General features: G+C 40.5%; 1 protein-coding gene across 2 annotated transcripts in view; it reads left to right on the forward strand.

Annotated features, from left to right (window-relative positions):
* Window positions 1–16,401, forward strand: part of EXOC2 (exocyst complex component 2) — a 197,584-nt gene that overhangs the window by 13,564 nt on the left and 167,619 nt on the right. The gene's annotated exons all lie outside the window — the stretch shown is intronic.

Below are 16,401 nucleotides of genomic sequence, written 5' to 3' on the forward strand. Positions count from 1 at the left end.
TAGTCAGCCTCTCTCCTCGCATGCTCCTGGTCACACTGGAGAGTGAGTCAGGAGGGTAAGCACTTCTGGGAAAACAGTTCTTTTTGGGGGCCCTTTTCATATATGAAGGACAGTATGAAGTGTTCGAATGTGTGTATGTGAGATGTGAGATTACAAGCCACTAGAGCCAAACTGCCCAGGTGTGATTCCTGCTCTGATAAGTATTTGTTGTGGGTTATTGGACAAAATGTTAATGGGCCACTCTCATAGGGGAGTTGTGAGAATTAGAAGTTATTACATGGGGAAAACATAGAAAAGTGCCTGGACACAGTAAGCACTCAATAAATGTGACTTTTGTTACTATTAATTGATGTTTGCTTAATTTCTAAGATATATCATCTGTTGCTTAATAGCTAGTTTCATCTTTTACTAATGTTATTTGTATTATTTCTTATTTTATGTTAAAAATATCTTAAAGGCAAAAGCCATGTTTATTCCTAAATACATGCCTCAAATGCTAACTCTGCACTATACATGAAAACTTCAACCTACTAATTAAGAAGTCAAAAGCCCTCTGATATATAGTATGAGAAAGCACAAAATCACCAGGGGAACCTGTCTTTTCCAGAGTTCAGGAGGCGTGAAGCAATGGGTGATGTGATGCCCATTTTCCTTGGAATGAAGACTGCACCTCATGCACTCCGGAGCAGTCAGGGGTTGGGTGTGCTGTCCATGCGGGAATCCTCCTGTCTGTCCTCTATCACTAACTGTTTTGGATAGATGACCCTAAAAAGCAAAAAACCAAAAAAAAAAACCCCCACAAGAAACCCCCCAAAACCCTCAAACAATGTTACTACTGTGGCCAGATCCCCCTAAAACACTTAAAGTAGTTAAGGATTTCTAAATATTCTTGGCTTGCTTTCTTCCTCCCTGAGCCTGAGAGCCTCTTTCCTTGGTGAATAGGGAGGATTAGCATCAACTTGCAGTGACTCAGAAAAGGTTGAAAGGGGAAGACTGTTTTAAAATGTAGGTTTTGTTATTATCCAGGTATGGTAAGGCCAACAGAGCAGATGATTGCAACTGAAAAGATGGTTTGTTACTCACAGTCCCCTGGAGGGGCACGCCAGGCCACGTGGGGCCCCTCAGGGAGCACTGGGGTAGGTCAGAGGGGAGAAGGAGCGAGGGGAAAACATGGGCCAGAGCCTCTGTTGTGGTTTTCATGGGAAGGAATGGGCTGGGCAGTGTAGGCAAGCTGAACAAGTTTAGGATTGGATAGTTTGAATGATTTTGGAGTGCTCTGGACGATAGGATTGGCCTCTGGTTGTCTGGCACCTAAGGTATGTAGGGCAGAGAGACAGTGTCCTAACTGTAGCAGCTTGATTGAAGATGGGTATGTATGGACGCCCGGTGGGCTGGTTTGTATATCAGAGGTGTGCTCCCAGACAAGGAGTCTGAGATCTCTGGGCATTAGCTAACCCTTAGGGGGGCAAGTTCCTTCTGGTCCACAAGGCCCAAAGTTTAGGGGTCAAAGCATCATAAAGTACTGAAGATAAAAAACACGATTAGTACCAGGACTAGGACTTTGTACCGCAGCTTCAGGATTTGGTAGCAGCGTGGAGAAAAAGGTCAGCAGAGCAGTGACTTTTACTGCTGCTGAGAAGAGGCATAAATTTGACCTAGATAAGAATGTGAATGAAAGCCTTCACAATAGCTAACTTGTTTCTCCCAACTATTTTTGAAATTATCCTTGTTTTACAGATTTTCTTTCTTTCCACCATGGCATAGCCCAGCCTTGTTCTCACTGTTAGGCTTTGAGAAGTGTTCACAGTTCACATTTTGTACAAGGTAATTTTTTTATGCAAGGTATGTGAACTCTTCTGAGGAAACATGACCCAAATGCTAGCTAGCTAAAAGAATAAATAAATAAGTCACTTCCAAGGCTAAACAAAGTCTGTCTTTATTGTTTACAGAATTATTGAGGGAAAGGAAGTAATCATGTCAGCAACCTTTATCATTCATTTGGAACTGCTTGTTCTGTAATTGTCATGGCAATAAAAAACTCATTTTGACCTTAGAGTTATCTATTTGGGTGTAATGATTCAAATGTGGCCAATTACATGTGAATTATGATCAATTTAGTATTTTTGCTTAATTTCTAGGTCAGACTTTGTTAGCTCTGTTACTCTGAACCCGGCGTAGCAATATAAAATTTGATTAAAAGTGATGATAGTGACTCCAGTTTTCTGTTTTTGGATTTTGGAGAGTATGGGCAAACCCTGTTTTATTGCACTTTGCATTATTGTGACTTGCAGATATTGTGTTTTGCAGATACTGTGTTTTTTGCAAATGGGAGGTTTCTGTTGGCACCATTTTTCCAACAGCATGTGCCCACTTCATGTCTCTGTATCACGGTTTGGTAATTCTCACAATATTTTAAGTTCTTTTCTTATATTTTTTAAGCTAAATTATGTTCTCTATATATGTTCTCTATATTGAGAAGGCAATAAAGATTAGAAATATCCCTGCCAAAATAGTAAAAAGTTATATATTTTTTTAAATTTTAAAGTGTAAACCTACCTTATTTGGAAACTTCCTTTAGGCTGAACACGTCATTACTAATGACATCTAGTAAATGAGGCCTTGCTACATTATGTTGTACTTTTGAAAACACAGCTCTCGGTTGGGCACAGTGTCTCACCCCTATGATCCCAGCACTTTGGGGGGCTGAGGTGAGAGGATCACTTGAGCCCAGGAGTTTGAGACCAGCCCGGGCAACATAGCAAGACCCTTGTCTCTACAAATAATTAAAAATTAGCTGGAAGTGGTGGTGTGTGCCTGTAGTCCCAGCTATTTGGGTAGCTGAGGCAGGAGTTGGAGGCTGCAGTAAGCTATGATCATGCCACTGCTCTCCAGCCTGGGTGACAGAGCAAGACCCCATCTCTAAAAAAAAAAAAAAAAAAGAAGAAGAAAGAAAGAAAAAGAAAACACAGCTCTCAAAATCTGTACCACTAGAAAAGTTTCAGCTCCTCCTCACCTCATGGGTTCTGTGAATCCAAGAAATATAAATCTTTTCTGCTTCTAGCAGAAAATTGCATTTTACGCTTCTGAATAAATAAATGTATGACAATACACCTCTGCAGTTTCGTAGATTAACTCTTGTGTTGGCTAAAGCCTTGCATTGTTGAGGCTTAAGTGTACTGATTTAATAGAAAACTAACCAGTACACATAAAAGATAGTTATCTTTTAATTTTTCTTTGATAATTGTGAATTTTAAAACAGAGTCTACAGACTTCTGAATTTTACCATAACTTATAATTTTTATATCACTGTTTATATACCACAGCTCTGAGTAAATTAAGAGATATTTCTTTAATTTTGGGCCAGGTGTGGTGGCTCATGCCTGTAATTCTAGCACTCTGGGAGGCCAAGGTGGGAGGATTCCTTGAGCTCAGGAGTTTGAGACCAGCCTGAGCAAGAGTGAGATCCCATCTGTACTAAAAAAAAAAATAGAAAAAATGAGCTGGGCATGGTGGCGCACCCCTGAAGTCCCCCCTACTCAGGAGGCTGAGACAGGAGGATAGCCTAAGCGCAGGAGATGGAAATTGCAGTGAGCTCCAGTGATGCCACTGTGCTTTAGCCAGGGTGACAGAGCAAGATTCTGTCTCCAAAAAATAAAAAAAATTATTTATTTAATTTTATAATAATGCAATTTTTTAGTAATGTAAATACTAAAACAGATCTCTTAGGGTTTCTGGTCTAACATATAAGGAACTTGGAGGTCACCACCCCTATCCTCACAATAAGAAAAATACTGAACAAACTAAAAATTAACATCTCTTCTTATATCCATTAGAGAATTTTTTTTTTTTTTTTTTTTTTTGAGACAGAGTCTCACTCTGTTGCCCAGGCTAGAGTGAGTGCCGTGGCGTCAGCCTAGCTCACAGCAACCTCAAACTCCTGGGCTCAAGCGATCCTCCTGTCTCAGCCTCCCGAGTAGCTGGGACTACAGGCATGCACCACCATGCCCGGCTAATTTTTTATGTATATATTTTTAGCTGTCCATATAATTTCTTTCTATTTTTAGTAGAGATGGGGTCTCGCTCTTGCTCAGGCTGGTCTCGAACTCCTGAGCTCAAACGATCCGCCCACCTCGGCCTCCCAGAGAGCTAGGATTACAGGCGTGAGCCACCGCGCCCGGCCTCCATTAGAGAATTGAGGTCACAGAGCAGACTGCTGTCCCTCAAATTGAAGAAACAAACAGGCATATACAGAGCATCCCAACGCATTAGCGCAGAAGCTCAGGAACGGAAGTCTCTGTGGGAACCCAATATTGGGCTGCTTAAACCAGTGCGTCATGTCCAGCTTTGAACAAAAAATCACAAGGCGTACTGAAAGACAAAAAACACAGTTTGAAGAAACAGAACAAGCATTAGATCCAGACTCAGATGTGGTGGGGTTGTTAGGATTTAAGACTATATTTATATGCTAAGGGCCCTAATGGAAAAATTGGATAACATGCAACACATGAGTAATGTAAACAGAGAGGTGGAAACTTTAAGAAAGAGTAAAAAAGCAATGGTAGAAATAAAAAAAAAAAAAAAACACTAACAGAAATGAAGAAGAATACCTTTGATGGGCACATCAGTAGACTGGACAAGGCTGGGGAAAGAATCAGTGAACTTAGAAGGAATGTCCATAGAAACTTCAAAAACTAGAATGGAAAAAGAAAAAAGATCGAAGAAAATGGAACAGAACGTTCAAAGTTGTGGGACAGTTACACAAAGCATAACATGTATAATAGGAATATGAGGAGGAGAAGAAAGAGAGAAAGGAACAGAACAAATATGTGTGATAGTAATGGATGGCTGAGAGTTTTCCATAATTAATGATAGACACCAAACCACAGATACAGGAAGCTCCGAGAACAGTAGGCAGGCAAATACCAAAAAAATCTAATACTTTGATATCTCATATTCAAGCTGCGGAAAAATCAAAGACAATCTTGAAAGAAGCTTGTATAAAGAGGGGAAAAGGTGAAAATTACATTAGACTTTTCTTCAGAAACCATGGAAGCAAGGAAAAAAACCAACATAGAATTCCATATCCAGTGAAATTATCCTTCAAAAGTGAAGAAGAAATAAAGATTTTTTTCTTAGGCAAACAACATTGAGGGAATTTGTTGCCAAGACATTTGCCTTAAATATTAAAAAAGTTAAAATGTTCAAAGAAGTTCTTTAGAGAAATAGAAAGTGATATAGGTCAGAAACTTGGATTTAGATAGTGAAAAGAAGAGTGTTAGGGAAGGAATAAATGAAGGGGCTTCTTGGTTTCCTCCCCCGGTGTCCTGGCAGTGTGCCCAGCACCCGCAGCCACGTTCATGCTTAATAGCGTGGACATGGAACACGATGCACTGCTGGCCTGAAAGAGAAATGGAAGACTTATTTTTCTTGTTTTTGAGACTGGGTTTCACTATGTTGCCCAGGCTGGTCTTGAACTGCCGTCCTCAAGTGGTCCCCCAGCGCCTGCCTTCCAAGTCGCTGGGACTGCAGGGCGCACCGCTGCACCCTGCTGAAGAAGGCTTACTTCTTCGGCCCCACAGTTGCAGCCTCTACATTTAAAAGATACCACATGGACTTAGCAAGTTCTCTGGCTCATGGAAGGGAAGAATCTACTCCACAGACTAGGAAGAACTGTAAATAAGAAATGAAAATATGATGAAAGGTGTCTCCCCCTAAACTCTAAAGATGTTAAAAATTGCCTTATTGTGTCTTATGCAATAGAACATTTTCTTACAGTATTGTGATGCCCATTAAGATGTGGCATAATTTTGAGACCTGTCATTCAGAGATCAAAAAGAAAGGAACCAAATATTTTAAGTGTAAAGACATGAGCTCTTTAAATGTCAAAAATTTTTGCAGATTTTCAAACTGGAACTGAAGGGGCCACTGAAATATCCTATGGTTTTTTGTTTTTTACTTTCTTGGTATATATTGATCACTATAACCCATATAAACAAAAAATGTCTATGTCCCTCCTCACTTTTTTTTTTTATTACTAAAAGAGTAAAGAGTTCTTGAGTCCACAAATGAGAAAACCACTCTGGATTTTCCTCAGCTATAATTGGTCCATTTCTTGCTATGACATAAGGAGCCATTGTTGGAGAATTCTAAGCACCTATTTAAGTCCCTAAGCACCTATTTAAGCTTTTTGGCCTTTGGTAAATTCTAGCAGATACTACTACCACCCGAAGGGTATTGTCCACAGGAAACTAAAACACAAAAAAGCGAGACCTAAAGCCAGAGAACCTGCTTTGGATTCTGACATGAATGTCAAGGTTGCAGACTTTGGCATCAGCAGTGAGTTCGCCTTTGGAAACAAGCTAGACACCTTCTGTGGCAGTCCTCTGTATGCTGCCCTGGAACTCTCCAAGGCCAAAAGTACCATGGCCTCACAGTGGATGTGTGGAGCCTGGGAGGCACTGGGTCCCTGCCTTTTAACAGACAAAATTTTGCAGAGCTGCCGAAGCAAGTGTTGAGAGAAATAAGCAGGTGTTGAGAGAAATACGCCACATTCCCTTTTACGTGTCTGTGGAGTATGGAAAACCTCAAGAAATTCTCCATCCTCAACCCCAGAGAGAGAGGCACTTGAGAGGAAATCCCGAGGGACCCGTTACATCAGATAGCCATTCCTGACTGCAAGGACCCCGGCACAGTGACTGGGGCTGTGCGTGGGCTGTGCGTGGGCTGTGCGTGGGCTGTGTGTGGGCTGTGCGTGGGCTGTGCGTGGGCTGTGCGGGCTGTGCGTGGAAGGAATGCTGGTCTCACTAACGGGCTGCGAGATGCCTCAGCTGGAGGCTGCAGCATCACTGGGAAGCCCCTGCCTTAGCTGTCCCCCAACTGTTGTAGTCTTCCTCCATCCTCCCAGGTAAAGCCTAGGGGCTCTGTCGGCCCAAAGCAGCAAGCCTGCCATTTGCACCCTGATTTTGGTCTTTAACACAGAAATTTAGCAGCTTGAGGAAGACAAGGAGTCAGGCCAGAAGGCTGGCAGAACAGTAGAACTGCCTGCCAGTACCTCACAGGCCTGGCAATGAAGACCACCATCACCTCCCCCCATCCCCAACACTGCTCCTGGCATGGCCCTGGGGCCTCCCCCTTCACCCCACAGCTGCCGGCGCAGGGTGGAGTCCCAGACTGAACCAGCTGCCCCCAAGTTGTATTCTCCAAAGGAAACTCCCTCCACCCTGGACAGCTTTGGTTGGGACCAGCAGAATTTGCTGGAAGGTTTGACCCCACCCTCTCCCTCTAGCAAAAGTCAGGGCCAGCAGGGGGCCTCTGGGATGTTCCTCATCTGTATTTGCAGATACCTGTGTTTCAGGTCAGCTGGAAAGATCTGCCATGTAGCTAGAACATGGGAGTTCAAGCCATACTCCCTGCACTTCACATGGAGCAGGAAGATCTTGAGCTCATGGAGCCCAGGGACTTGGTACAGGAAGTCAGCCAGGTGTAGGACGCAGATAGCTGAGGATGAGAGCAGCGGCACAGGCACACACTGCTACTTTCTGTGCACAGCACGCTCAGCCCAGAGGACTTTGTGCAGTGGAAGATGGAGGTTGCAAACTGCCTTGTTTTCTCCATGGGTTCAAATTAAGAGGCTCTCTGGCACCTCATGGCATTCAAACCCATCATGGACGAAAGAGCTGCTGGGCTTAAGTTTAAAGCACTGCCAGGAGTCACCTGGGGGCTAGGAGGGGAGGTGGCAGGTCCTAGCTGTAGGCCAGTCCCTATGCCCTGACCCAGGTGAAACTTTGGACACCAGGCTGTTTTTCCTGGGGCACTTCCCCCTCCCCTGCTATCTTCTCTTCTTCTGTGTTTGTGGGGAGGGGAGACTGCGGGAGGTGACTACTGATTTGAGTGGTTCTCCTTTATGTTTGTCTTAGAGAACACAAGGATGTCACTTCCCTTATTGGTCTGATGACAGTGATGTTAACACCGACAATGACAATGGCATTTACTGTTGATCAGAGACTTTCTATACCATTCCAGTTCATTTTAGCCACACATGCCCATTTAACAGATTGAGAGATGACACTGGAGGCGGTGAGTGGTCTGTTGAGAGTCCTGGAGCTGCTGAGTGCAGAGCTCATGCTCTGAGCGTGTGATCTCACCCCAGCCTCCCTCGGTGCAGGCCTCTGGGCCTCTAGAGTCCTGCTGTTGGCATCCTTCTGGGGTTGGTTATAATGTGTCTCTTAAATGGATGATTCAGAGTCATAGGAGGGATGAGACAGTTGACCGGTTTGTGTGTCACTTTTCAGGGGTCCCGGTAAAGTAATTTGTCTGCAGTCTCCAAAGTCCTTCTCTCCATGAGCAGTTCACAGTCCTGAAGTACAAATTCTGCCTCGAGACTGTGAAAGGAACATGAAGGTTCCAGAGTGCTGGGAACACTGAGGGTGCGTGGGCCGTATTTAGTTGGCAGGATGGAGCCTTGCAGGCCCTATCTTTGGTGCGCAAGTTGACCGCATGATGTTGCAGCTCTAGGAGGAGCCTAACCCAGAGCTAACCTGGAGGGCGGGGGCTGGCAGAGTGGCCTCCCTGTGCTCCCCTGCCTCATGTCAAAATCTTACAAGACAGGTAGCGAATGTGGAGTGATGGATGCCTTCAGGATGACTATCTCTTTTATATTTAAAATTCACTTATTAAACTGGAAGAGCCCCTTTCCCTATCCCAATCAATTTCTATTAATGTACAAGTTAATTCATCCAAGTAGTTGATATTTCAACCCCAGAGGAGATGTTAGGAGCTGGATTTGTACATAATATGTATAAGAAGTATTTGTCAAACAAATGTGTCTATTGGGCAGCTATTAGATGCTTGCATGGTGCTAGAGATAGAAAGATTGAGTAAAATATAATACTTGCCCTTGAGGAACAAACATACATACTGGTTGGAGATTCATTTGTAAGTATTTATTTGGTGCCATTATGTGCCTAACACCAAGCAGGTAATAAAGAAGTCAGCCTTCCATGTCCGTGGGTTCCACATGCACAGATTCAACCAACTATGGATAGAAAATATTTGAAAAAAAATCAAACAATGCAACAATAAAAAATAGTACAAATAAAAAACCAGTGCAGTATAACAGCTCTTTACATTGTATAGAATTTACATTGTGTTAGGTGTTATAAATAAACTAGAGGTGATTTAAAGTATGCAGGAGGATGTGCGTGGGTTATATGCAAATATTATGCCATTTTATGTAAGGAACTTGAGCATCGCATATTTTGGTATTGCTGGGATGTCCTGGACCCAATTTCTCACAGATACTAAGAGACCACCGATTGTCTTTACTTACTGAATGGTGGAGATAAGTACAGAGGGGCAATTAATCCAGCCTGGCAGGAAGTGAGTTGAGGGAAGGGGAGGCTTCCTACAGAAAGTGACAACCGAGTGGGTGGTTGGTGCAAGTTAGCTGGCGAAGGAAGAGCTTGGGACCGGCCTTCAGAGACCTGGCACTAAGGATGACAGCAGAATGCACATTTCAGCAGTGAGCGCAGGGCTGTGTGGATGGTGAAAGAGCACTCCTTTCACCTGGAAAGGTCGAGCAGAGTAATTAAGTTCCAGAGTTGGAGACCAGAGGCAGAAATCATGGTTTACCTACTGTACTGGGTTGTCTGCGGCATACACCCGAATCAAAAAGATCTCAGATACGCAAAGTCAACACTTTTCAGAAGATGTTCTGTAGGATACAAGATGCCTGGTATATTAATAAATGCTGTTGATAAGTAGGTCCCAAGGTTAAATTGATTCAGAAGATACAGATGTCTATTGTGAGCATTAAGAGGGAGAAAGTACACAGTTTTCCAGAACATCTGGGCAGCTTTTCATCTGATCATCTGTAGGAACTAGTGCGGAAAGAAAACCTTGGAAAATGCTGTATCGGCACTCATGTGACCTGGATGCCCCTTGGCTGGTCTAACAGGTCTGAATCTCTCTGAAGATGCGTTAATGATGGGGAGATGCAAAAATAGAGGGTGAAATAAGTTGTCCAGTTGACTGGCTCACAACAGGGACAGTGAGGGGGACAGTTTGGGGCTGCAGGAGACATGATGGAGGCACGGTGTAGGCAAGTCTCCATTGTCCTGTGAATGAGAAGAACATGGAGTAGGATCAAGAGCAAAAAAATCTACCCTCAGATATATCCTGTTCAAACTGCAGGAAATGAGAAACAAAGAGAAACTCTTGAAAGAAGCCAGAGGAAAAAACTAGGGGAGCAAGGATTAGAATTATATGAGATTTCTCTTCAGAAACCATACATGAAAGAGTAGAATGGAGCGAAATATTTGAATTGTGTAAATTAGGGTTCTCCAGAGAAAGAGAACCAGTAGAATATAGAAAGACAGATAGATGGGAGAGTATTTATTAGGGGAGTTGGCTCAGGTGATTATGGAAGCTGAGGAGTCCCCTGGTGTGCTTGCTGTCTGCACGCTGGAGAACCTGAGAAGCCAGTAGCATGCTCAGTCTGAGTCTGAAGGCCTCAGATCCTGGGGGGCTGCTGATGCAGTCTTGGAGTCCAGTGCCACAGAACCTGGGAGTTCTGATATCCCAGGGCAGGAGAAGGTGGGTGTCCCAGCTCCAGAAGAAAGAGAATTCACATTTTCTCTGCCATTTTCTTCCAACTGGGCCCTCAACCAATTGGATGGTACCTGCTTGCAATGAGTAAGGGCAGATTATCCTTACTTATTCAGTCTACTGATTCAAATGCCAATCTCTTCCCAAAACACCTTCACAGACACACTCAGAAATAACACTAGGCTGGGCATAGTGGCGCACACCTGTAATCAGCACTTTGGGAGACCAAGGCAGGTGGATTGCTTGAGGCCAGGAGTTCAAGACCAGTTTGAGCAAGAGGGAGACCCTGTCTCTAAAAGAAATAGAAAAATTATTGGGCATGGTGGTGCATGCCTATAGTCCCAGCAACTTGGGAGGCTGAGGCAGGAGGATCACTTGAGTCCAGGAGTTTGAGGTTGTAGTGAGCTAGGATGACACCACCACACTCTAACCTGGGTGACAGAGTGAGACTCTGTCTCAAAAAAAAAAAAAAGAAAAAAAAAGAAAAGAAAAATGCTTTACCAGTTATCTGGATATCTCTTATTCCAGTCAAGTTGACACACCTGAAATTAACCATCATACCCATCACCATCAAATTTTGTATACCAATTATCCTTCAAAAGTGAATGAGAAATACTTTCTCAGACAAAAAAAAAAAAAAAAAATTGAGACAATTCATCACCTGTAAATCTGTTGTGCAAGAAACACTAAAAAAAATTCTTCAAAAACAGCAACAGAGCAATGATAATGATGTAGGTCAGAAACTCAGATCTGTGTGAAGAAAAGAGGATCATTAGAGAAGAATAAATGAAGGTAAAATACAATTCTTAGTTTTTCTTATTAATTTATTAAAATTGTTCAAAATAATAACAGCAAAAAATATTAGGTGATTATAGCTGATCGATAAGTAAGATGAATGACAGTAATATTGTAAGGATTGGAAGGAGAAAGTGGGAATACTGTTATAAGGTTCTTTCACTACCCATGAAGTGGGATAGTGTTGTTTGAAAGTGAACTTGGTTTAGTTATAAATGTATATTGCAAACTCTAGGATAACCACTGGAAGAAGGTTGAAAAAAAAAAAAGCATAATTGATATGCTAAGAGAGGAGAAAAAGTGGGATTTTTAAGGCAGTAAAAGTATTCTGTATGATACTGTAATGGTAGATACATGAGTTACACATTTGTCAAAACTTAGAATATATAATACAAAGAGCCCTGATGTAAATCAAAAACTATTGGAAATTAGTCAATAATGTACCTATATTGGCTCATCAGTTGTAAACAATGTACCACATCAATGCAAGGTACTAATAACAGAGGAAACTGGGGGGAGGGCTGGTGGTGAAGGAGCATGTGAGGACTCTCTCTACTTCTGACTCATTTTTTCTGTAAACCTAATAAAACTCAAAAAAAAGGAAAAAAAAAAAACCCTGTAAAGTGCCAAAACAAAACAGCAGAGCACCAAATTTCTCAATTCTATACGATAATGTGATTTAATAGACCTTAATTTTTTGAAAGGGATGCTGAAATGATTTTTGAAATTTCCATTGTAAGCGTGAATAATATTTGCATCACTTAGTTTTGCATCCGTGTGACTTCCAGGGGGCAGATGCCTTTATGTATACGAACCAGTGGTTCTGACGTTCTCTCCTGAATATGTATCATGTGAGAATGGTGTCGGGAGAGAGGTTGACCTGCCATCACCTAACAAGGATTGACATACTTTTTCTGCAAAGGGCCAGATAGTATTTAGGCTTTTTTTGGCCATGAGGTCTCTGTTGCTTCTACTCAACTCTGCTGTTACAATGAGAAAATAGCCATACGTGACTTGGAATGGAATGAGCCTGGCTGTGTTTCAATACAACTGTATTTACAGGAACAGGCGCAGACTGGATTTGCCTTGATAGCTGTATTTTGCTGATTGTTGATCTAAAATGTGTATCAGGGAGCTCACTGAGTAAGTAAATATAGGGATTCTACAAAAGAAACCTCAATACATTCCTCAAATTAGGACATTTACAGACCACATTCTTTGACCGCAGTGCCAAAAATGAAGTAAATAACCAATAACCAGGATATAGTAATAAATAAAAACTAGAATTAAATAGCAGAAGTTCAATAACGAACTTAACCATGGGGAATTCTTTAAAGTTTTCTAAAGTTAATCTTGAGTAAAAGGAGCTACCAGAACTGCATTTACAGATCGTTCAGAAATGAACAAACTATTGCATATCAACATCTATAGTATCAAAGAACAAAATTTCAACAAACTGAGTTTTAAAGATCTAATTGGCTTTTATTAGCAGAGCATCCAGTATACAGAATAGACAGGCACCCCACCAGGCAGGCGTAGCAGAATAGTAGCTTTTTGTAAGGCACCTTGAGTAGGAACAAGGAAACAGCATAGTGAAGAAAGTGAACTACTTGACCTCTGGCTGCTTCAGGCTCCTTTCCTTTGTATGGGTTATAGCAGAGGGGACTTTATCACACTCATTCAGGTTGACTTGGCCCCTTCTGATTGGATTGCTGCGACTCTCCTGCTCCTCTTCCTTCCAACACACATCTGGCCTGTTTGGGGATTTAACTACCATCTTACTCCTGGTTTGTTGGAAGGCCCCACAAGTATAAAGCTTAGGTTTTGATTTGGGGACCTGGAAACCTAGCATTTCCATTTTTGGTTGGTCTGTTGGGCCTAGTGCAGGAGCTCAGGCCAAATAATGGCTTCCTGTAAATTGCATTTAACAATGGTACATGACCAATGTTACAGGTAGGAAAAATAGTGGCTTTAAATGTTATTATAAAATGAGAAAGACTGAAACAAATGAACTTAAGTATTCAATCCAGAGAGGTAGAAAGAAATCAGCAAAATGCAAGGAAGAGGAGTTAAGCTGGAAGTGGAGGAAGCTGAAAGTGATGAATTTGATAATGCTTCTGAACAAAGAAGGTAGAATCGACAACTTACATCAAGGACTGTTATTTTAAAGGATCAATAAAACAGTCATCAACAAGCCTAACCTTGAGAAAATAGTTAAACAAGTACTCAAGACAGAATTAAAGGTGATAAAACCACAGTGATGGGAAAAAATAGTATATTCAATTTTGAAATCACGATGAAGTATCTGGTTTTCTCAAAAAATACTAAAATTGTCTTAAGATTTGTAAAATATGGACATATAACCATGAAAGAATTCCTAAATACTCATGCCCAAGAAGGCACTGGAAATAGATGGTTTTATAAGCCACTTACAGGAAACCTACAATACTCCTGAATATTATAGAATATTCCTGTACTATTTAAACTACTATAAGATGACAAGTATAGAAAACTTCAGTCTTTTTTTAAGGTGAGCATACTGCTGTAGATGTAGGAAGTGCTCAGTAACCTTTGTGAACTGCTGAATCCTTCTGGACACCAGCAGCAAAGAATATAATTCTACACCAATTATAAATAAAATTAAAGATATAGAATTCCTAAATAAAATGTTAACAAAGCAAATCCAGAAATTTTAGAGAACTAGAAAATGAAACCAAGTAATGCTTATTTCTATAATATAGACTAATTCAATAATTGGACATTTATTGCCTTTGCTATGTTAATAGATGAAAAATATCTTGAAAGATGCTGAAAACTAATTGTATAAAATTTGATATCCATTCCTAATTTTAAAAATTTACTCCTCATACACAAAGAGAAATATTTTGTGTGTCATAATAAAATGCCAGCTTAATAACAGATGTTATGTTAATGGTGAAATGTTAAAGCATGTGTTCTCAACTGGGAGAATAATTGAAAATTAGTTCTTGAGGGGTCAAAAATCTGAGTGTATAAAGATATACATATAGTACATAATACAGCTATGCAATATATTTATGGTATTAAAATTTCGTGGGTGGTGATTAGGAAAATAAGAACCTAAGAAGACTTCTCAGGGGGCACTAATGACAAACAGTTTGGGAAACATTGCTCTACAGGATTTCCCATTAGTAACAAGACAAAGATGCTTGCTAAATACCACTATCATTCAAAGGTGTTTTGGAAGTTACAGCAAATGCAGTAAGGCAGTTAAAATAAAAGGCATATAAACACTGAAGAGTGAGAGCCAAAATTATAGTATATGAAGGTAGTAAGATTTTCTATGTAAAAACCATAAAAGATCAGTTGAAAAATGATTTCAAGTGAGAGAAGCTTAGTGAATGGACTGACTTCAAGATAATGTGTTACATGAACTTCCCTTGTGAACAGAGCTGAACAATTTACTGACAGTCATAAAAAACGATTTAAGTGGGAAGAGTCAGTGTAAATATTTTAAATATCCTGAAATTATCTAGCAACTTAGACATTTCATACAATTCATAAATTCATTTAGCAAATGTGTATTGAGCATCAGTTATATGCCAGATACATTTCTAAATACTGGGTGTACAGGAGTGTATGGAACAGACAAAAACACCTTCTCTCCTGACACTTATATTCTAGTGGCTAGAGACAGACAATAAACAAACAAGTCTAAGTACGGTATGTCAAGGTAGTGGTAATAATTTCCATCAGACTTCCAGGGGGATTATTTTTAGGATCCGACAAAATATTTTAAAGTTCTGGAATGATACCTGTGAGAGAATGACTAAGAGAACTTGTGAATGCTTAATTGTCCTATCAGGTATTTAAATATAATACAGAAATTAAATCACTGTTACAGGTGCAAGATAGGGCAGTGGGATAAATTACAGGGGTTCCAGAAACAGACTCAGGCAAAAATGGTAAATATTGTTGAAGATAAAAATGACATTTCAGATCAGTGGAGAAAAGTGGACTGTTGAGTGAAATGGCAGTGTGTGTCAACTAGCTAGTCAGCACTCCAAAATGGAGTCCACGAGTCAAATAATTACATTGATAAAAACATAACATTAAGTACCAGAAACATGACTTTGAAACACCCTTGAAGTAGCAAAAAAAAGGTCAATAGTTTTGACATTAAAAGATTCAATATTTCCTAAGGGCAAAGAGCACCATAAACAATGTGAAAAGTCAAATGATAAACTGGAGAAGATATTTTACAGTATATGTAATGGACAAAGTGTTAAATGTTCTTACTAGAGATGTTAAAATCAAGAAAAATAAACCCAATAAAAAGATGCAAAGCCCATGAAAATAGAATTTACACATAATGCAGATTGAAACCATTTATTTTATTTTGCCTATCAGATTGCTACAGATACAAGAGATTACTAATACCCAATGTTGCTCGTGGCTGGAGTGTTGATGCAGCTTTCTGCAGGCCAGTTTGGTGATGCGTACAAGGATTTTAAATGTGCATTCTTTGACCACCACTTCCTCTTTGAATTTAAGGAAAGGAAATAGTTGGGTAAATGGGCAAAAGTATGGTATACAAAAATGTTCATAGTTGTGTTCAAAATAGCAAAAACTGAGAAGTCACCTAAATGTCAATTTTGTTATTAAGTAAATAATTATACATTCATACAGTAGAAAACCAAGCAGCCATGAAAATGATGTAGATTTGTTTGTATTTACCAACATGAAAGATGTCCATTATACAGGGTGTTCCAAAAGTTGCCATACATAGGGAAAATGGGAAATTGTAGCTAAATGTACCTTTATTTACTAAATACTCATTACAAAATTTTTCCTTTGTATGGAGACTTTTGGGATACCCTGTATTATATGTATTGTGTATGTGTAAAAATCAGGTTGTAAAACATGCCTAGTATGCTACAATTTTATAAAGCACGTGTAACTATGCATGTATGTCCTGACTGAAGAAGACATTATCAGTGTATATACCAAAGAGATTATAAG

This window comes from Eulemur rufifrons, chromosome 18 (genome assembly GCF_041146395.1).
Source record: "Eulemur rufifrons isolate Redbay chromosome 18, OSU_ERuf_1, whole genome shotgun sequence".
In the NCBI taxonomy this organism is placed as follows: domain Eukaryota; kingdom Metazoa; phylum Chordata; class Mammalia; order Primates; family Lemuridae; genus Eulemur; species Eulemur rufifrons.